We start from the raw sequence: 23488 nt of genomic DNA, 5'->3' as shown, positions 1-23488 counted from the left end.
GTTTGATCAGAGTTCATTCACAACTATTCGAGCTGTCGTGTTCACACACAGAACGACACGCACACACACGCTACCACAAACATAACCTGTGTTTTCAAGGTGAGCTAAAGCTACAGGTGTCACATCAAACACTCACAGGGAAAACACCAATCACAGCACGCACACATATACTGAACATGACAGAGAGAGTTATTAGAGACCAGCTTTTATCACATTTATTCTTCCTCAAAGTTCCAACAGAGCCGAACAACCCAGAAATGTCCGGGTCCTCCCAGCAGCCAGTGAGCTTCTGTAGAGAGGACACGTGAATAAAGCCGCAGTGATCCACAAACACAAACAGCTCTTTGCTGCCTTTGACTCCTTACTTGATGCAACAGCTGATGCTGTCAAACAAAAACAAACTTCATGTTGACCATCAAACTGATCTTTATTGTCTTTCTTGCAGAAAGTTTCATTATTTCATGGGCAGCTGAAAGAAGTAAGAAGTGCAGAATATGACAGGAAATAAGTGGAAGAACAAAATCTTCATTTCCTCCAAGTCTTCTGGGCCTGGATGTGATGGAAACACTCACTGAGTCCACTGCTGTGCTCATCACTGAAGCTCATAATGCAGCAGGTAGTATTGCACATTTGCAGGACTGAAACATGTTGGAAACCTTGGAGGATTTCCTGCTTCTTCTCCAGGTCATTGAAGCAAACTGCTGGGCCTGAGCGGGCAGTTTCCCATCGAGTGTCCAAAAACTCTTTAACATGGTGGAGATTTCATAGCCACGCTGTAACCACGCTGTAAGAACACGAGGATGATCCACCGTCACCGTTCTCATAGGGGGGTGGTCTGATTGGTGGAGTTTCTCTGTTGTTGTCGAGTCTTTACTTTACAGTAGAAACTCCTGCAGGTGACTGTTGTTGTCATTTGCTGCTGTAGAAATAAAACTGAAGGAGTTTTGCAGGTAGAAGATATTTGATTTACAGCTTCTCACACACGAGACCAGGCCTGCAGCTATCCATTATTTTAGTGTGTAAACAGGCTCCGCCTCCACGTTAAACTGTGACATCATCATCACTGCTGCTGTTATCAGTGTTTGTGTTTAACACTGGAGGCTGTGTGGGCTTAATGTGCTCAGACTTTGATTCACACGCTGCTCATGAACACGTTTCTATTGGAGGTTTGTGAAACATGGAAGCAAAGAATTTTATAATCGAATTATTGGAATCACTCGATGAATCGTTGCAGCTCTACACGAGACACTTTCTTTAAAAACCATCAGACTGCTTTCATACATGTTAACGCTTAAATACAGAAAACTTCAGCCTGATATTCCCGACGTATGAAACTCTGTTCAAATCCAGATGAACTTTTTTACAAAGAGCCTGTTTCTGTTAATATCACATCAAAAGTCTGTGATGGTGTTCGGTCTCGTGTTCCCAGCATTAACCTGTGAAATGTTCATATTTATGTACCAGTTAAAGGTAAAACATGTTTTCTAATAAACTGTGTTTGTAAGATCTGCTGGTTGTAAGAAGAAGTGTGTAAATGTCCCCAGTGGCTGCTGTGGTTTACATGGTGAGATAACATGTGAGAAATAATTCAGATACTGAGGCTACAAACTGTTAGTTAGTGCTGCTGTGGAGACGGATAAAGAACATGTGATGATGATAAAACTAAGAGCTGAACTCCCCCAGCTAACATTATCTGGGCTGAACCATTAAAATAGGTGGGGCACTTCCTGTAGGGAGTATAATAGACATTACAAACCTCCATGTGTCCACACATCAACTGTCACTGCAGCCTCAGAGTCTGCAGAGTTATTTGTCTGCACTGAAAAATGAAACTCCTGGGTGAACAAAGGCCAAAATAACAAACAAAACAAGCTAAGTCAGGAGAGGAGGTGTTGTCTAAAACCCTATGTGAAACAAAAACCAAAGACAAACGCTACACTCCCTCACTGAAATAAACAGGAGAAAACAGTACAAGGAAAAAATAATAAGGCAGCTCACTAGTGATGGGCAGATGAAGCTTCATGAAGCACTGAAGCTTTTCATCCAATTGGTTCACTCCAGTGCAAAGCTTCATGAAGCTTCATTTGCTCTAGCAGGACACCTACTGGACATAAAAATAATAGCTGGCATGAATTTGAAGAGTGTGGCCTTTTGCACACAGCCTGTAAATGTCAACAACAAAAGGAGTGTGTAAAACATCTATATTGTATTGATGGCAGTATACTGTGTATATTTATACTGGCAGTATGGAAAATGATCATTTGGAAATGCTTAAAATGGAAATGATCATTTACTGTGAGGTGAGGTGTGGTTGGGGTGTGGACAGTGGTTGTGCTTTTGTAACGTTGAGGTATGGACAGCTACACACTGAGGCTTTGAGCCTCAGTCCTGCCTGTTCACATTTTATTCTGTAAAAACTAAATTTTCACTGCTTCTATAACCTTTAGTGGGGAGAACATAGCTAGGATTTAATGATTTATCTTTTAAATCCTTTGTCCTCCACAATGCTAAATGGCTGTGAGTCCTCAATCACCATGCTGACCAGGTCTTCATCTATTTGAGATTGTTCTCCTGAGGAAAGACAATAAAGACAAAGCACAAGTATAAATATCACGCGTAACTTATTACAACTGTATAATATTGTTATATCATTTAGTAACATTACTGCATGCTGTATTATCATTGCATTTGATGGCTCACCTGGTCTTGCTCCACAATCGGTGTTCCCCTTATTCTCATGCAAAGCTCTGTAGTGCCTAAGCATGGATGAGGTGTTGTTGTCATATCCCAGCTCCCTGGCACATAGCAAACACTTCACCTTGTACAAAAGTACAGACAGCTTAACATAGGTTTTATTGCACCATCAGTATTATGAAAATACATCTTCTGTAGAAATTTACATACCTTGTTGGGAGATATAAGCTCAAAATGTTCCCACCCAGGGGAGGACATCCTCCTCTTCTTAGCTGGCTCCATTCTCTCCTGACTTTCTCTCCTCACTCTCATAAACCTCCAAACTGTCTCCAAACTCTCACTAACCGCAACTCTCCATCAAACACCCACATTTTTGATTGAAGTCTGAGGGGTTTATATCGCTGTCATAGCTCGCGGCAAAGTTCGAACCACTTCACGAACCAGTCACGTGGTACAGCCGGGCAGCGAGGCTTCGGACGTCATCATTTTCAGCTCCTCCCATAAATGAAGCAAGCCTCGATACGCGCATCGTGGAAACGCCCCCTCCATTACTCGACACAAGCTTCGAAGCCTCGATACAGAACATCACATCACTACAGCTCACCCCTTCTGTTCCAGTGCTATTTACAATGAAAACTAATGTACACACTATATACAAAGCTCGGTGAGTCACGAGAATCTCAAACACGAAGGTTACAGGTTTTGAAAGCCAGGGTCAGGTCTACTGCTGCTGTCAGTGGCTGCCCCGGCACAACTGCTGGTGAGGGATTTTGAAAAGAGCCACATGATCAGGAACCAATGAGCCGCCGTCAGCTCTCCAATCGGGAAGGACCTGTGGAGTCTTAAAGACAGCTTCCTGACAGCTTCATCCATCAGGCTGTCAGGAAGCTTAACTCCCTCCCGATTCTGCCCCCCTCTCCCCTCTTCTCCACCACGGTCTCACTGAACTCTGTCACACACACACACACACTCACTCTCTGACGCACTCACTGGCCTGCTCCAGTCACTTTGTGGAGCATTGGACTGCCATTACCTCATAAGACTCTGTTGTTACACTATCTCTTACCGTATACTACTTAATCTCCATTTGCACTATTTGCCTATTTTGCACCACTATGCCTCCTTACTTGAATATTGTATATTGTATATTGTATATTGCATAGCTTTTTTTGTTATACATAAAATAGTATTGTATTTATTTAAATTTTTACTTTTTAATTATTTTATTTGCATTTTTCTAATCACTAGGGTTTGAGAGTAACGCAATTTCTATTCTCTGTATGTCCTGTACATGTGGCAGAATTGACAAATAAAGTTGACTTGACTTGACTTGACACAGCACAACAAAAGTACACAGCTGGCCCAGGGCCATAACAACAGTTCAGTATATAGAGACACGAGACGATGAGGCTCCAGTTCCATTCAGTGCAAAAGAACAACAATAAAAATGGGAAGAATAAGAATAATAAGAATAAATATACACTTGAGACTGAGGTGAGGAGACTCTGGAACAATGATGGCTTGTAGATGTTTTGCTGATGTGAGTGAAGTTGGCCCCCCCACCTTCTTCAAATCCAACAAAAGTGGTATCAAACGTTTGTGCTACGTTTGTGCTGGTTTGTGCTGCAAAAATTTTCATTTGTGCTGCTATCATTTTAAAGATATTAATAAAAATTTCTAGAGGTCATCAGAGGTCAACCAGCCCCCCCACATTAATTAAATCAAACTAAATTGATGTCAAACATTTGTGCTGGTTTGTGCTGCTAAAACTGTCGTTTGTGCTGCTTCTGTTTTAAAGATATTAATGAAAATGTAAAGGTCAAAAGGTCAATCAGCCCCCCCACATTACCCAAATCAAACAAAATTGATGTCAAACGTTTGTGCTACGTTTGTGCTGCAAAAATTTTCATTTGTGCTGCTATCATTTTAAAGATATTAATAGAAATTTCTAGAGGTCATCAAAGGTCAACCAGCCCCCCCATATTAATGGAAATGTTTGTTTGTGCTGCTAACATTTTAAAATTTTTAATAAAATAACGTCTTGATGCGTGCTTAATCATCCAGGTAAGTAAACCCCAAAAGGTTGATTCTGTTCATCTGGACATTTTCAGTTGGAGAAACGTTTCGTCACTCATCCAAGTGACTTCTTCAGTCTCAGCTGACTGCAGGTTTCCCCAACCTTACAAACACACGTGAGTGAAGTTGGCCCCCCTACCTTCTTCAAATCGAACAAAATTGATGTCAAACATTTGTCCTGCAAATTATTTTGTTTTTGCAGGTTATGTTTCCCTAATTTTATAAACAGTACATGTACAGTGAGAGAGAGATGTTACATCTGTCTTCACTTGCATCCCAGTCATAGAAGCGTTGGAGGTCGTTCATAAGAGATTACAGGATCATCCCAACCTCAGCAACAGGACCACTCTCAGCACTGATCAGTTGTGTTTGCTTTTGGAACTGTGTCTTAATTCCACCTATTTTGCATAAGGGTCAGTACAGGCAGAAATCTAGGTGTGCCATGGGTTCCCACAGGCCCCTGGTCAAAGTCACCAAACCAGTTCGTAAGCAGGTACAGGTGTGGCCAGAAGGGTCCTCAGAGGCACTGCTTTTCCACCACAGGCCGCCACACACGACAACACCACAGACTTTCAGGAATATACAGAAACTGTCACTGCCTACATCCCAAAATGCATCGATGATGTCACAGAGACCAGGACTATCACTGTCCGGGCCAATCAGAAACCATGGCTCACAGGTCAGGTTTAAATGCTCCTAAGGTTGAAAAATGCAGCCTTCAGAGCCGGAATTAGGTGAGTCTAAGAACAGCAAGGGCAAACCTGTCACGTGACATCAGCTACAGCAAAGCTTCAGCGACAGCAGAGATACTTGGAGGCAGTGGCAAGGAATACAAACCATCACAGACTACAAGCCCACTCTACAGACCGTGGTGACACAATCCCCAGACAGTGTGTGGAGATCCCTTGCCAAAATCAGTACACGCAAAGCTCCAGGTCCTGATAACATCCTTGGACAAGCACTGACGGACTATGCTGTGGAACTCACAAATGTCTTCACAGACATCTTTAACACATCACTAGGGTCAGGCCGTCGTTCCCACATGCCTCAAAGCCTCCACCATCATTACTGTACCCAAGAAGTCATCTATCTCCTGCTTTAAGGACTACCGTCCTGTCAAACTCACCTCCATCATTATTAAGTTAAGTGCTTTGAACGGTTAGTCATGCATCAAATCAAATTATCGCTTTCCCCCAACCTGGATCCATTTCAGTTCGCATATCGGTCAAAACGCTCAACTGATGATGGAATTTCAACTGCCCCTCACTCAGCCCTCACACATCTGAACACCAGAGACTCATATGTCAGAGTGCTGTTCATAGACTTCAGTTCAGCATTCAACACCATCATTCCCCAGCAACTCATTCACAAACTGGATCTGCTGGGGATCAGCACCTTGCTGTATAACGGGCTGCTAGATTTCTTGACAGGAAGACAGCAGACAGTACGGGTCGACAGCAACACCTCCAGCCCAAGAACACGGAATACGGGGGCTCCCCAAGGATGTGTGTTGAGCTCCCTTCTCTTCACTCTGCTGACCCACGACGAGATCTACTACAGGGGTGAAGTTAACCATCTGCCAGAGTGGTACAGCAGCAACAACCTGTCCCTGAATGTGGAGAAGACCAACAGCGACTCTACTTCCTCTGCAAACTGAGAAGCACAAGAGATTCAACCCCCATTATGAGCACCTTTTACAGAGGCACAGTTGAGAGTATCCTCACCAGCTGCATCACTGTGTGGTATGACTCCTGCATTGGGTTCTGCAGGAAAAAATGACAACGGGTAGTGAGAACAGCCGAGAGCATTGTGGGGACCTCTCTTGCCTCCCTCCCCAGGAGATCTACTGCACCTGCCTCATCTGGAAGGTCCTCTCCATTACAGGTGACTCCACTGGGGCTGGTTGACCTCTAGAAACTTTTGTTAATATCTTTAAAATGATAGCAGCACACACGAAAATTTTTGCAGCACAAACCAGCACAAACGTAGCACAAACGTTTGATACCACTTTTGTTGGATTTGGGTAATGTGGGGGGGCTGGGTTACCTTTTGACCTTTACATTTTCATTAATATCTTTAAAACAGAAGCAGCACAAACGACAGTTTTAGCAGCACAAACCAGCACAAACGTAGCACAGTTGATTGACACCCATTTTGTTGGATTTAATTAATGTGGGGGGGCTGGTTGACCTCTGATGACCTCTAGAAATTTTTATTAATATCTTTAAAATGATAGCAGCACAAATGAAAATTTTTGCAGCACAAACCAGCACAAACGTAGCACAAACGTTTGATACCACTTTTGTTGGATTTGGGTAATGTGGGGGGGCTGGGTTACCTTTTGACCTTTACATTTTCATTAATATCTTTAAAACAGAAGCAGCACAAACGACAGTTTTAGCAGCACAAACCAGCACAAACGTAGCACAGTTGATTGACACCCATTTTGTTGGATTTAATTAATGTGGGGGGGCTGGTTGACCTTTGATGACCTCTAGAAACTTTTGTTAATATCTTTAAAATGATAGCAGCACAAATGAAAATTTTTGCAGCACAAACGTAGCACAAACGTTTGACATCAATTTTGTTTGATTTGGGTAATGTGGGGGGGCTGGTTGACCTTTTGACCTTTACATTTTCATTAATATCTTTAAAACAGAAGCAGCACAAACGACAGTTTTAGCAGCACAAACCAGCACAAACGTAGCACAGTTGATTGACACCCATTTTGTTTGATTTGGGTAATGTGGGGGGGCTGGTTGACCTCTGATGACCTCTAGAAATTTTTATTAATATCTTTAAAATGATAGCAGCACAAATGAAAATTTTTGCAGCACAAACCAGCACAAACGTAGCACAAACGTTTGATACCACTTTTGTTGGATTTGAAGAAGGTGGGGGGGCCAACTTCACTCACATGTTTTGCTGCTGTGGCTCAGGGACTTGGGAAGTTCCCACTCTCCAGCTTCATCTGACCCACTATCTCCTGATTGCCACCACACCTCCCCAGGTTCTTCCTCACTGCATCCAACCAGCCTTCTAGCCTTTTTGCTCTTATCATGTGTGATGGAGATGATGCTGCCCAGCCTGATGGAGGCACCACTTTACAGTTCAGCAGAGTCCAGTGGATGGTGCTGCCTCCACCGACTCAACCTCCAGCTCAGCCGCCCTCTGCTGGTCCCTTATACTGCAGTGTTCCTGGAATACTGTTTTGCTCTCACTGACCTCCTCCTGAGCCTCCTAAGGGTCTCCACCTCCACTGCTGACGGTGTGCTACACCTCTGGAGAGGCCTCACCTCCACTGCTGAGACTGAACTCAGCTTTCTAAAAAATGTGTTTAATTACAGTTAATTCATGATTTAATAAAGAGGAGCAGTTACAGAATGATCACAGCATCTCCCGTGTTTCCTACCTCGCTGCACAGCTCACATCTTTGTGTCTTCTTTGTTTCCATCAACACAGACATTAACCCACAAAGTCTGACACTGTAGCTTCATGACCAGCAGGAAGATGATGACCATGCTGTGTTGTCTGTTTGTTGTACTGGAGGTTAGAGATGCAGAAGTTAAAGAAGGTGCTGAGTTTGTCAATGGATGATACAGTGGTGGCAAAGTCTTTGCCTGATTTCCTGAGTTTTGCACATTTGCCACTCTTACATGTTTCACATCACAAAACAAATTTTTATAAAAGATGATTTCATTGATTAAGAGAGAAAAGTCATCCAAGCCTGGTGCTGTGTAAAAAAGTAACTGTCCATCTTGTTAAATCATGAATTAACTGTGATTAACACATTCTTTAGAAAGCTGAGTTGACCTGCTGAATCAACAATTCACTTCAACAGAAGCCGACTGACAAACTGAAGCAGACTAACAGATCTCAGAAAGCAACACATCATGCTGCTGTCACAGTCCTGGGTCTGTGGGCCAGTCTGTGTAATTCTGGTTTAACTTATATTCTTTGATTTGTTGTTTTTCATGGTTTTGGTTCCCTTTGTTTTCTGCTTGTGTTATATTTATATTTCCTAGTCTGTAGGTTTCTGTCTCTGTGCCCTTCCTGTGCTCATGTTTCTCGTTTTAGTTACTCTTGTCTCTGTGCTCCATGTTCCCTCTCTGTCTCCCCTCAGTCTGTCATGTCTCCATGTCACAGTGTCAAATCCGCACCCTTGTGAATGTCTCGTATTTCCTGTTTTATTTTGACAGTTCCTAGTCCTGTGTTCAGTGTTTTCAGTTTTGCTTTACATGACAGCCATGATCTAAAGAAACTTGAGAAACAAAGTCACTGACATCTGTCAGTTTGGAAAGGGTTACAAAGTCATATCTAAGGCTTTGGCACCAGTAAACCACAGTGGGAACCATTATACATAAATGGAGAAAACTTGGAACAGTGGTGAAGCTTCCAAGGAGTGACCAGCTGACCAAAATTATTCCACAAGTGCAGCGATGACTCATCCAGGAGGTCACAAAAGAACCAGGAACAACATTAAAGAACAGCAGGTTTCACATGTTTCAGTTAAGGTCAGAGTTCATGATTCAACATTAAGAAAGAGACTGGGCAATCATGGAAGAGTACAAGGAGAAAACCACTGCTGATCAAAAAGAACAAAAAGGCTCGTCTCACATTTGCCAAAATATCTTGACTGACGAGACTAAAGCTGAACTTTGTGGAAGGTGTGTGTCCCATTACATCTGGTGTAAAAGTAACAGCATCTCAGAAAATGAACAGTAACACTTGGTGGTGGCAGAGTGATGGTCTGGGGCTGTTTTGGTGCCTCAGGACCTGAAAGACTTGCTGTGGTAAACAGAGCCATGAATTCTGCCGTCTACCAAAACATCCTGAAGGAGAACGTCCGGCCATCAGTTCATGACATCAAGCTGAAGACCACTTGGGCTCTGCAGTAGGACAATGATCCAAAACACAGTAGCAAGTCCACCTTAACAAAAACAAAAAGAAGACTTTGGAGTGGCCGAGTCAAAGTCCTGACCTGAATACAACTGAAATGGTGTGGGGTGACCTTAAAAAGGTGGTTTATCCCTGAAAAGCCTCCAATTCTATAATCATGAGTGGGCCAAAAGAAAAAAAACAAAAACAAAATTTAATTTTAAATTTGTTCGTCTGTTTCTCTGTTTAGAAGTCACACTAGCACAGTCACAGGTGGGGTGACATCAGAGGCTAGTGCGTCGTAACTGCTCACTTTTTTAGTTAGTTCCTCAAAGGGGGCGAGGATGGCAACAGTCGTCTCCATAAGAGCCCATTGGTGAGCGGCGAGATAGTCAGGGAGTTCGTGCTCGGACACCCCAGCACTCGCTTTTTCTCAATGAGGGACTGGAGCATGTAATACATACTGTTCCAGCGCGTCTGTACGTCCTGCTGCAGTCTCTTTATTGGCTGGTTGAGCTGTCCCTGAATGTCCTCGAGGCGGGAGTAGGCTAAGGCGGAATGTTTAAAATACCCAACTATTTTCCGCCCCCCTGCTATAGCATCAGCTATGCTCCTCTGTGCTAATAAGCCCTTGTGAAGAGCCAGTTGGAGCGTGTGCGCGACATATGGGAGCCCTGCGTCATTCATGGCTTTAATCATGTTTTTGGCATTGTCACAAAGCACAACATGCACTGATGTTTTAGGTATACCCCATGTCTGGAGCATTTCCTCAAACACATGCGCTATAGCCTGGCTGGTGTGCGAACCGCGGAATTGTTTGGCATGTAATGGCTCGTTGCGACGTGAAACTCGTCTATCCACTGGGAGGTTAGGCTAATCAGCGACACGGGGCTAACACTGCTTGTCCAAATATCCGTGGTGAAACTAAACGCAGAGGAGGCTTGCAGTAGGCTGTGGATATGTTTTTTCACGGACTCGTGTAGTTTAGGCAGCTCCGTGTCAGTCATGTAGTCGCAGCTTGGGACATCATATCTGGGCTCCAGAACATGGAGGAGACGCAGGAATCCAACATTTTCTACCTCCGAGAGTGGCTGGTCACTCAATGCAATGTACTCAATAATTGCCTGTGTTATTTTCACAGCACGTGGATTGTCTCTGGACATTTTCTCTCGTCTTGCAAGAGTTTGCTGCAGCGTGGGTTGTGTTGGTTTAGAAGCCTGGCTAAACTCCTTGTATTCATTGTCGTGTTGGGATTTTAGGTGCTTGATTAAATTGCTTGTGTTAAATGCGCTACCTTTTGAGCCTCCTCTGGACAATTTCGCTGAGCACAATTTGCAGTCCGCCTTTGTTTTGTCGTCTTCATTCACTTTGAAATAGTTCCACACGGCTGACATGTCTCGCCTCCCCTTCTCCCCCGCTCTGAGCTGCAGCCGGGGCCTGGGGGCGGGCACTCGGCGCCTGTGATTAACCCCTTACACGCCACTCAAACAAAAACATTTCTCAGACCGTGGTATCGGTCCCCGGTATCGGGGGACTCTTAACGAGTACGAGTACTTTAGAAAATGTGGTATCGGTGCATCCCTAGCCACGGTTCTGGGTTCTTTTGTGACCTCCTGGATGAGTCGTTGCTGCACTCTTGGAGTAATTTTGGTAGGCTGGTCACTCCTGGGAACTTCACCACCGTTCCAAGTTTTCTTCATTTGTGTTTAATGGCTCTCACTGTGATTCTCTGGAATCCCAAAACCTTGGATATGGTTTTCGTGTGATTAACAATTCATGTACAGGTTTTAGAACTCTACAGGTGGTACATCCATGCTCAGGTAAGGCTTTTGAGAACCTATAAGTAAAGTTCACTGAACTGGAAGTAAAATGTGGTTTGATGATGGTTGATGTGCTTTCCAAATGGTTAGAAGTTTTTCCTTCTATTAAAGGAGGTCTCCCAGAGGCGGAACTCCAGACTGAGACTGGATGAGAAGTTTTTTTCAGAGAACTAGCGGGAAGCGGGAACCATTCCAGGCACGGCTGACAACCCAGACAGGGGTTAAGGTCAAGGTTGATGCCGTTTGTGGTCCTGCTAGTCATCACAAGAAGATTTCAGAACCACAGCAATAACTCAGAGGGTTAGAAAGATTGCTGCGTTTGACACTGAGGAAGTCAACCAGGGTGTACGACGTGCTCTGCCCTTTCATCATACAGCTGCGTTGGAACGACAGAGTCAGGGGTGGAAGAGCGGCCTCCTCCAACAAGAGCGTGCCAAACTCCAACTCAGTGACCGCAGAGCAGACTCTGTGCCACCTACAAGGGATCAGCGATGGAACACAGACAACACTTGACTAAACAGTCAGGCCGGTTTTGCCCAAGAGGTTTAGTGTGTTTTTAACTTAAGGTGGTCGTTGGTGTGACGTTTCTCAGCATTTTGCAAATGATACATGACTCTCTGAACATCACAAATTCTTTTAAAGTCCTGATCCTGATTAAAAGTGACTGAAGTAATTACAGTATGCAAGTTTCACAGCTACCTGACTAACAATAACTTAAGATAAGAGATAAGATAAAACTTTATTAATCCCTCGGGAGGGTTCCTCTGGGAAATTCGGTTTCCAATAGCACAGCACCGACAGAAGTTACAGAGCGTGAGCAGAATATTATATATATACACATATATGAATACAGAGACATATATAAATAAAATATACGAAAGGGATAAATAGAATAAATAGGAATAAGAATACAAGGGAATTGCACATTTCAAGTATTGAAGTCTATTGCACCGTTGACTTTTAACAAAAGGTATTGCACAAAGGTATTGCACAGTGAGGTGAAGAGGCACTACAGCTTAGTTGTTCCCCCCTCCTTTGTCCTCCTGTCTCCCCTCCCTCTCTCCTCCAGAGAGGAGTTAAACAGTCTGATGGCGTGTGGGACAAAAGAGTTTTTAAGTCTGTTAGTTCTTGTCTTGGGGAGAAGCAACCTGTCACTGAACAGACTCTTCTGGTTGTTAATGGCCGTCTGCAGAGGATGCCTGGCATTGTTCATAATGTCCATCAGTTTCTTTAATGTCCTTTTCTCTGCCACTGTCACCAGAGTGTCCAGCTTCATGCCGACCACAGAGCTAGCCCTCCTGATCAGTTTCTCCAGCCTGGATGAGCCCTTCTTTGCTGTGCTGCTCCCCCAGCACACCACAGCCTAGAAAAGTACTTCAGCAACCACTGACTGGTAAAACATCCTCAGGAGCTTCCTGCAGATGTTAAAAGACCTCAGCCTCCTGAGGAAGTACAGTCGGCTTGTGTACATTTTGTATGGCAGCTAGACTGCTTTTCTAGCATGTCAGTTCTTGATGTGTAAGTGCATTAGATCCTGATTATCCTAGTCAACATAGCGACAACAGTTGTAAGTTGCTTTGACATATGTACAGAACGTTGATACATTGTTTGACACCCTAAAAGTAGGATTTGGGGGTCATTTTACTTCACTGAGGGATTTTATTAGGCTTTTAACATTTTGAGAGCACCCAGAGAATGAAGTCGTTCTTTCAGAGGTAAATGTGATAGAAAACAATCACTCTGTTGTAAATTTAGCTCAGAAGTGTTTGACGTATGGTGGCGGTGCGGAAACACATGGCTACTTCTGGGTTTTACCCCAGACTTTAAGAAGCACTAACATCAAAGTTAGCTCATGTTTTTTTTATTAATTTATCCACAGGTTCAGTCGTATTCACTGTCCTTGATGGTAAACATCTGGATGGGGCAAACAGAACGGCACAAAGGAGTGTGTGTGATGTTTGGTGAGGCATGTTTGCCTTATTCCCTAATAACACTGGGGATGAAGGTTCTTTTACACAAACAGTTACTGAATTGGGAAACATGGTTTGATGATAAAGTGGAGAAACTGTCTCACACTGAAGGGCTTCCTTATCTTAACAACAGGTTCTCATGAATGAACAATTTGAAGTAACTGAGCTTTTTAGCAGATGAATAACTAATGCTGTTTAATATTTTTGTGTGCAATCTCGTATTTTTGTGTGTTTTTCTTTTGTATTATTACTGTTATTTTTTTAACAAAAAGGCTCAGAGGAAGAGGAGAGGATAGCAGAGTGAGGATGAAAATTAAAGTGTGAATTCTTTTTTCCTGACACTGTAGAAGGATACACATTGTGACATCCCTTTGAGTGTTGATGTTATGTGCAGGAATTGGAGAAGAAATTTCTGTAATTAATGTGAATTGGGGTGATCACAAAGTTTGGAATTGTGGTGACAAATGTCTTTATTCTATGTGTTGATCACATATTTTAACAATATCACTTTGTCACTTAGGATAGCTTCACATCTGCGTCTTATGTTTCCACAGGCCTGTTTCCTGCAGCTGCCACACATTCAGTCAGTAGAAAGCATGGAGGTGATGGAGGAGCTCACAGCAGGTCCCAGCTGAGCCACACTGTCAGTGTTGGCCGGCGGTCACGTGTCAATTCAAACACAATGAGACTAGAATAAAATGTATCCATAAACTGGGAGACTTTATTAAAGAGAGCGCACATTTACACACTAACACAGCAAAGAACCCAACATCCTGCAAAAGAAGCAACCAGGAAAGATGAGTATGAAGAAACTTTTACAAACTCAGCTTTGATTTTAATCTAGAAATAGACAGTTGTGTGTCTGTGCTGGTCGCTGGGATTGTTGTGTTTCTGAGGTTGACTATTACTGAAAGGTGTTTCTGTTTCATCGCTGCTTCACTGTTTGGACGTTTTCATTGTGTTCCTGTCTCAGCTTTATTTCCTGTGACTTGTTTGAGTTTGTGTTGTGAGTTTATTGTGGTGCTGCCTCCTCAGTGTGCGTCTGGATCGTGTTTAGTTATTTCTTGTCTTGTTCATTCGGTGCTGTTTTGATGTTTAATGTTTTACTTTAGTTTGATTTCTCTGACCGTCATAAAACCTTCATCTGTTTCTGATCTGAAGTCAGAGTCCAGAGTTCACAGTGTTTGATTTCATGTGTAGTTAATCATTTCTTCTTCCTGCTGGGATCCTTTGTCCTTTATTTCTTTGTCGTTCCTGATTGTAGAGCTGAGATAAACATAAAGCACCACTTCTGTTTCCTTCTTTCATTTGCAGAAGAATGTGTCTGCATGTGTTTCTGAGTAAAGTGTGCAGTGATACAAACAGCCTGGTTTACATGTGAACTTTAATGACAGATTTAGAGCTCAGTGCATGAATCTGAAATAATAACACACATGTACATTTCAGCCTTTGCGCAAACACACAGTTTCACTGAGTTTTGTTGGACTTTGAAACAATAATGGTCTCTCAGATTAATCACATCCATATATATCAGGCGCTGTTTGTTTCTTAGTGCAGCTGTTTGTGTTGGTGGAGGTCAAAGGTGTGTTCAGTGTCTCCACAAAGAGTCTGAAATCACAGGAGTGTGTGACCTGTGATTAAAAAGGTTCTGGCTCATGTACAGCATGTACAACATGTACAGCACAGAGTGAAGCTTCATGTTGGTGTGTGTGTGCAGTGTGTAGCATCCATGCTAACATAAACTCACTGAAGCACCAAAGCTTCATGTTTCAGTTTTATTGTGTTTGACTCATAAAGTTGCTCTGGGCTGGTTGTAAATGATGGTCATGTGAGTGTAGAGCTTTCTGTGTGTCGCTGGGAACCTGGAGCAGTCACACTACGAGGAGGCTGAACGTCCTCCTCTTTCCTCAGAAGTGATCTGTGGCAGTCTGCCATCATGTTTGGCTGCTCACACTAAATGTGACTCACTGAAAGCAAAACTACACGTACACAGGTGTGTGTCAGGTATATTTGATTTTCTGTCAGGGACTGAAACTAACAAATATTTTCAGACACAGGAAGATTTTTGTGTCTTTAAATGATATTTAATCAAGTTTGGATTCACACATTTGTAAAATACTTCATGTTATTTTGTTATTTGTGTCTGGATTGAGGCACAAATGATTTCACACGTTTGTAAATCTTAGTTTGTCCCCGATAAACACATCATACACAGCTGTAACCCAGAAAACACATTATATACTGCGATAAATGCACTGCCCAAGTGGCCCCTCTCCCCACTGCCTTTCAGCAGCAAACAGGTCGTCAGAGGAGGCCGATGCGATGATTAAGTTTAACATTTATATAGCAATATTGCCAAAGAGTGCCAAAGCACTTTAAGCACTTTCTCAGTAACTTATCTTTCTTGTAGAACAGTGCTGCAAATAAAGAACTTTGTGTTCACAAGACTGTTAGTTAATCATTTACAAATCAATATTGTCTGTATGGACAGCAATAAAAAAAAGTGAACATGTAAAACTGCGGTGTTAATCGATGCGATTGAAAAATTTGGGTGCGCCTAAGAACAAAATGGTTTAATTATTTATATAGCACATTTAATTACAACAGGAGCGTTGACCAAAGTGCTGTACAAGAATGCAACATACCCAATAAAATAACAAATAACTCTCATGCTGTATTAAAAGCCAGTAAATAAAAATGTGTTTTAAGATAAGATTTAAAAAGATTGACAGTAGGAGCCTGTTTGATGTATAGGGGTAAATTATTCCACAGCTTAGGTGCTACGACTGCAAATGCTCGATTACCTCTGTGAACCAGCCTCAACCTTGGTACGGCTAAAAGCAAAAGATCACTTGATCTAAGAGATCTAAGGGGGGTATAAGTCTGCAAGAGGTCAGACAAATACCCGGGAGCCTGTCCATTCAGGGCTTTGTAAGTCAACAATAAAATTTTAAAATGAATTCTGAAGCGGACAGGGAGCCAATGAAGAGAGGCGAGCACCGGGGAAATGTGTTCACATCCTTTAGTACGTGTCAGAAGACGAGCTGCAGCATTCTGGACTAACTGCAGCCTTACCAGGCAGGTCGGGCTAACTCCAGCATATAAGGAGTTACAATAGTCCAGCTGGGATATAATAAAAGCATGAATTGCCCGTTCGAAGTTTTTAAAAGATAAAAATGGTCTCACCTTAGATAAAAGCCTCAGTTTGAAGAAGGACCGCTGTACGACTGAGCTAATTTGTTTTTCAAATGTGAAATTGCTGGCAAATATAACCCCCAAATTTTTGGCATGTGATTTGACAAAAGGCTCAAGACTGTGCAGGTTAAAATGAGAGGTGCTGGGATTGGTCCAAAAATTATCACTTCGGTTTTGTTCTCATTGAAGTTAAGGAAGTTAGAGGCTATCCAAGATTTAACTTCACCGAGACACTGAAGTAAGGGTTCTAGTGAGGCAGGACTGTTTAACCTTCAGTTGAAGATAGATCTGAGCGTCATCGGCATATGAATGAAAACAAACGTTATATTTTCTAAAAATTAGACCTAGAGGTAGCATATAAATGGAGAATAAAATTGGCCCCAGTATAGATCCCTGGGGAACACCACAAGTAAGGGGAGCTGAGGAAGAGATAAAATAGCCAAAGCTCACAGAGAAGGTCCTGTCAGACTGGTATGACCTGAACCACTCTAATGGGGTGCCCTTTACGCCACAATGCTCCAACCGTGAGATTAAGATGCTGTGGTCAACAGAATCAAAGGCAGCGGTCAGATCTAAAAGCAGTCTATAAACCCCGTCATGCTAGCTAGTACACAGTACGAGTTATTGTAACAGACTGTAAAAAGTCAGCATAACGAAAATAAACTCCACCTAAACTTGGTTTATATCTGATCCAGATAGACTGCAGGTCATAACTTCTTACCTGAAGTTCAGTTCACCGCCTCGGGTCTCTGCTCCACCTGCCTTTCCGTCATCCACCCACCAGCGTGTTGCATCTGCTGGCCTCCACCACTTGCTAATGTTACTGAATCTGTAGAAGCTCCGCAATAGCCACCACCAAACAATTGAGTTCATTTTACACATCTCCCAGCATCTGGCCAATCCACCACCTTTCAGTGTTTATACTGTTACGGAAAAAAAACGAAAAAAAAAACCCATCGGCCCATAAAAACGAAAAATCACCATCGGCCCACCGAGCAAATGCCCGGTATGCCCGATGGCCATCCAGCTATGGTTTTCAGTAATACGAGATCAAACATAACCTAATATAAATGTGATTTATACGGAGCGCCTCTGATGACATGGTACAAAAAATAAATAAATTGTGGCCACGAAATACCATTTCGAGGCCACGAAATAGGTATGACGTGTGCACGAAATGCTAATTTGTGGACACGAAACACTTGATGATATATATATATCATCCCAGGGCACATTCACTAGAACCTGCGTCAGCCATAGTACGGAGTCCTTGCTGTTGGTGATGTCCTTAAGGTTAGTGTATTATATTTTATATTTATTTTATATTGTTATCCCGCATTTCGGCAGTTATTTATTCAGACCTATCTTTGTTACTATGTTCTAAATGGTATCTGCTGACGTTTCAAACGTTGTATCCTCATGTTGTTACTACACGTTGTTTTGTTGTGCTAATATGTAGCCGTAAACTCATTTTTAACTGTAGGACGAGCGGCGGCCCGGCAGCACACTTTCTGTTAGGTGACGGCTGTGTGCGGACAGGGATAGGACCCAAGGTGCAGACTCCGGAGACAGAACTTAAACCAAAACAGCTTTAATGCTGAACGCAAACATCACATAACTAGAAAAAACTCAAAATAAACTAACACCGGTGGATGGGCAAAACACCCAGCAAAATAAACGGTAGATCGCGACACGGACACAGAGAAACACAGGGCTTAAATACACAGAGGGAGCAATCAGGGAATGAATAACAGGAGGGAAACACAGCTGGGGCAAATCAGAACTGACGAGACAAAAGGAAGCGTAAACTGAACACACTGAGATAAGACAGAAACCTTCAAAGTAAAACAGGAAACACATAACACAGACTGAACAAAGACACACAGACAGGCACTACAGAGGGAACAGCGACGTGGGACCAGGGCAGACACAGACACTGACAGGACACGGGGATATAGCTGACAGGGGAGACAGCAACTAAGGATAACACAGAGACATAAACCAAAAGACAGAACTCTAACAAAGAAACCAAAGACTAGAAATTATAAATAATATAATGAACTCAAAACCCCTGGGTCAACGACCCAGGCATCCTAACACTTTCAAAGTAGAGCAAGGCTGAAGGCTACTAATAAACGAGGTATGTTCAACAGAAAACCTTAGTTCTCTGTGTCACGAAGGTGTCTCTCTTTTACTCTGACCACATCACCATGCTAGCTGGTGCAACTAATCTGGTCTGGACAATAATAACAGTTTTAGATGGAAAGCATCTTAAAATTGCCTCTTTTTTTCTGAACATCTCCTTTGAAAGTAGCATCATGTGAGTCACACTTGTTAAGGTAATACATGCTAAATGAGCCGTAGCTTTCAATGCATCACCGGATGAAGCCTTGCAGTTACAGTAGCTCACTGCGGGTATCACGTTGCCAAGGGAACTAATAAAGCATACAGTGATCGGAATGATTTTGTATTGATGCAGGTTGTCATTGCTCATACTGAACTACTTAAACTCCAAGTAGACAATCACTCCATTCCTCATTACCATAGATAATAGATAAGAAATAAAACAATCATTATCATTTCTTTACAGCTATTTATTAATGACTGACTTATATATATATATATATATATATATATATATATATATATATATATATATATATATATATATATATAGTACTATTCTTAGTTAGCATATTGTCTGTCTTGTTAATGTTGGTTTATAATGGAGCACTGTAACAAAAAATAATTTCCCCCAGGGATCAATAAAGTATTCTGATTCTGAATCATTATCAAATTCTGATTTGCCATAGATAAAGGGATTTTATAGGTAGGCTATCATGTAAAAATCTGCTACATAAAATTAATTTCATTTTCATGTGGTTTAGAGGTCAGCTATGGATACTCGGCTGTGAGAATTTTTAACAGAGCGCAAAGTTGAAGAAGATGTGATCAAGAAACTTGAAGATGAGAATGTAAGCCACTGCAGCTGTTGCTGTGTGCGTGCGTGTGTGTCTGTGTGTTTGTTTGTGAACGGAGAGCCGCAATCCACAATTTACTATGCACATTCTAAAAAGATTTATTGAATTTCATATTTTGGTTTAATCAATGACATTAATTAATGACATGATATGTTTAAAGAGTAATTTAAAAAGTAATTCTTGTTCATCTTATGTTGGACAAATGTGTACCTCATTACCAAAAGTATCTGTTATCAAAAGTAGATAGCAAAAAACAACTCTAAAATATGCAGTTGTATGTATTCATTGTTTTTTTAATATTGACAATTTTATTAATTTGTTGTTTATATTTTTCAGATTGATGAAACTGTCATTCCCTTAATGACAGACAGTGACCTGGCAAAGTACATCCCCAAAGTTTGCAATAGAGTCTCCACTGTGGCCTTCTGCAGACAAGCAACACTGTCACGGACGTCACCATCCAGGAAAGAATCTATACTCTCAAGGCTACGACAAAGACTGACAGGAGCTGAGGGAATGCCTCCTAAAAAGAAATTGTCTCAGTGGGCAGAAAATACAAATGCAAAACGAACAGTGAGACGAACTGAGGTTGGCTGGATGGATTTTGATGAGGAGAAGGGTGGGTTCAAACAGGTGAAGTCTGTAAGTGGTGGTGGAACAAGGCATTTATCTGTAGATAAAAATGAAACCGTGTCAAATATCAAACTTATGGCTGAAAATCTGTTTTTCCCCAATGGCATCTCAAAAAACCCCAAAAGTCTTTCACACTAGTCAACTCATATTGAGAGCTCACAGATGCATGTGGATGCTTCCAGTACAGTTGATGAGTTGTATATGTTGTGCCCTTAAACAGGGGAAATAGTGAGGAGAGGTGAAAGAACGGCACAGACACGCAGCTCTCACTCTCACTCGTCTGTATTGAGTTTCAGAAGCAATACAACCAAAACAATGTTCTTATGGATGCACTCAGTCTCAGGACAACTGTGTCCAAACTAAGTCACTATTGTTCGCTGCATTAGCTGATGAGAATACTTTAGATAACATGAACTGTAGCATTAGACAAAAACATATTTTTAACTCGCACATGTTAGCTGACACAGTCACTAACTTTCCACAGCAATGAAATAATACTTTAAGTACTGCATGTCTTTCAGTAGTTAACTTATACAGATAGTAACAGAAAAATCTTCACACGATATGGCGGAGTAATAGCGAAAACTAGCATACGCAGCAACAGAGATTAACTGGAACTTCTCAGAATAGTCCGCAATTCACATCTTTCGCTACAATGAACAATGATAACAACGTAATAATCAACAGTAACACACATTTATACAGATTTGTGCATGACAGTTACCTTAAACAGGGGAAATAGTGAGGAGAGGTGAAAGAACGGCACAGACACGCAGCTCTCACTCGTCTGTATTGAGTGAAGGAGGAAGCGCGCGAACCCACCTACTGGAGCCCTGAGGCATTAACAATGGATCGACGCACAATCAACCCAGGCAAAACTTTCACTGCTTATCTCCCTCTATATTCCCACTGCATATTCTATTCGAAAACAGTCAAAGCAACAAATAAAACATTAATAAAGGCATCACATGAAATGTAAGGAACAGAGATGTACAACTCCAAAACTAATGAAAATTATGATCCACCACATATAAGCAAAGTAAGGTCAAAATTCTGCGACTTTATCTGTGTACCAGAAAGAAAACACAACAGCAGCCCCAAGACGTAGAGGCCGATCATGCAATAACCCAGCCCTCTGTGGTAGATCTCACTGACAATGAACCTAATCGGGCCGCTGATGATCTGTTGGTGGAAAACATAAATTCAGAACCATCAAACCACTTTGTAATTAATGATGGAGCTTCCATAAGTGGATATTTGGAACTGAATGACACATAACCATGGGATGGTCTGCCAAAAGTAGGTGAAAGTGAAGATTCTGATGCAGTTGTTATTATTAGTGGGGATAACAGGGTGGATATTAGTGTGGTTGAACTAAACCCTGAAACACTGTTTCTAGGAAAAAGAGTCTGATCCACCTCATCACACATTGTCTCTCTCACCGGGGCTGACAGGAGAGGCCAATATTCCTGACCAAGCACCCCCTGAACCACGATCTTGTCCCGTAATACTGACTGTTAGAAGAGGTCATTGTCTTACTGATTTGATCAGTGCCTTTAAGGACTCAAACATTATTTCATCTGAGGTCAATATCAAAATGTTGTTACCAAATGGAGAGCTTGAACAGGGGGAAGGAAGTGGTGTTTTGCGAGACTGCCTGACAGAATTTTGGATGGATTTCTATGACAGCTGCACATTGGGAGTTGAGGTGAAAGTCCCATTCATCCGGCATGACTTTCAGTGTGAAGAATGGCAGGCTATAGCTAGAGTGTTTGTTGTAGGGTGGAAACAAGCTGGTTACTTCCCAGTGAAGCTTGCAATACCCTTTCTGGAGGAGATATTGTGCGGCTCGACAACCAGTAGTTTAAAAGATTCCTTTCTTTTGGACGTCTCACAAGAAGAGCGATCTGTTCTCCTGAAGGCTTTGGATGACTTCAATTCAGTGGATACAGATGAATTGCTGGAAGTACTTGATGCACATGAGTGCAAGCAGGTTCCTACTAAGGACACACTGCTCCCTGTTTTGGCACAGATAGGACACAAAGTACTTATTCAGGCCCCAATGTCTGTAATCAAGTGCTGGCGTCCCGTTGTGGGTTCTGTAGCTGGTTTACTCCCACCAGAAGGACTGCATCATTTCATTGCAGAAAAAAACCCAACTGTAAAAACAGTGAAGGAGCTTCTAATCTTTCCAGAGGAGATGACAGCTGCCCAGTCAACAGTTTCTCGTTACCTGAAAAGGTACATTGGAGAAATTGATTTCAATATCTCCCAGACCACAGACTCATAATACAAGTCAGTGCTTTATAAAAAAAGAAAAAGAAAAAAGAAAGTTGTGTTTTCAAAATTGGAGTTCAAGTTATTTTTACTTCCAATAGTGTTAACATGCTACATGGGTAGTGTAGTATGTGTAGACGATTTTTTTTAAAATTTTCATTGTAAGTGGGCTAAAGCAGTTAATTAAAAGTAGTCTAACATAAACGCTGTAATTTGATTATTTTAATAAACAAGTAACTTGGATGGATTCGATGCTGGCGTGACCACAGTGCACACGTCTGCTGTTGCTCACAGTGGTCCAAGGGACGCTCAGGGAGTTTGTGTGTTCGCTCAGACACGTGAAACATTAGAGGGAACATTGTCTACCACACATCACACTCATAAAAAGCATGACTACAGTTTCATAGTTTTTATTATGTTTTTACTGATTAAACAGTAAAAGTTAATTTAAAAAAATCCCAAAACAGATTCCCACTGATGTCAACATCTCCCAATGTTAAATTTTGAAGGAATCAACACAGACAATTAAATGTGAAAATGTCACATTTGACTTCTTTTCTCATCAGCACATGAGCATTTATATCATAAATCACATTTATATTGGGTTATATTTGATCCTGTATTACTGAAAACTATGACTTAAGTGGAAGTTAATGAAAACTGATGATATTACTCTTAATTTATTGAGGCTCTTCCATAACTCAGATTATGTTATTAATCTGTTGCAGATCTTATTACTGCCTCATGAATCAGATTTTAACAGGATGTGTTCAGTTTAACTCTCTCACCACTTTAAAGGCTGAAGCTTTAAATCATAATATAATAATGTTTTATTTTTATAAAACACATTTTAAATAGAAACGCTTTTATAATTTCACCATAACAAAGTTCACTTCCTGCATGAAGGTGATCACAGCTCCATGAACTATTCCCACAAACATCACTGAGCCTCAGACTTTCTTTA

The 23488-nt window shown here is 41.8% G+C and overlaps 1 protein-coding gene across 1 annotated transcript in view; it reads left to right on the top strand.

Moving 5' to 3' along the window:
• The window catches only part of LOC112431854 (uncharacterized), a 179889-nt gene that overhangs the window by 126801 nt on the left and 29600 nt on the right, over positions 1–23488 (top strand). The window lies entirely within an intron of this gene.

This window comes from Maylandia zebra, linkage group LG3 (genome assembly GCF_041146795.1).
Source record: "Maylandia zebra isolate NMK-2024a linkage group LG3, Mzebra_GT3a, whole genome shotgun sequence".
Classification (NCBI taxonomy): Eukaryota; Metazoa; Chordata; class Actinopteri; order Cichliformes; family Cichlidae; genus Maylandia; species Maylandia zebra.
Note: the sequence above shows the minus strand (reverse complement) of the source record. Positions and strands in the feature narration are given on the sequence as shown.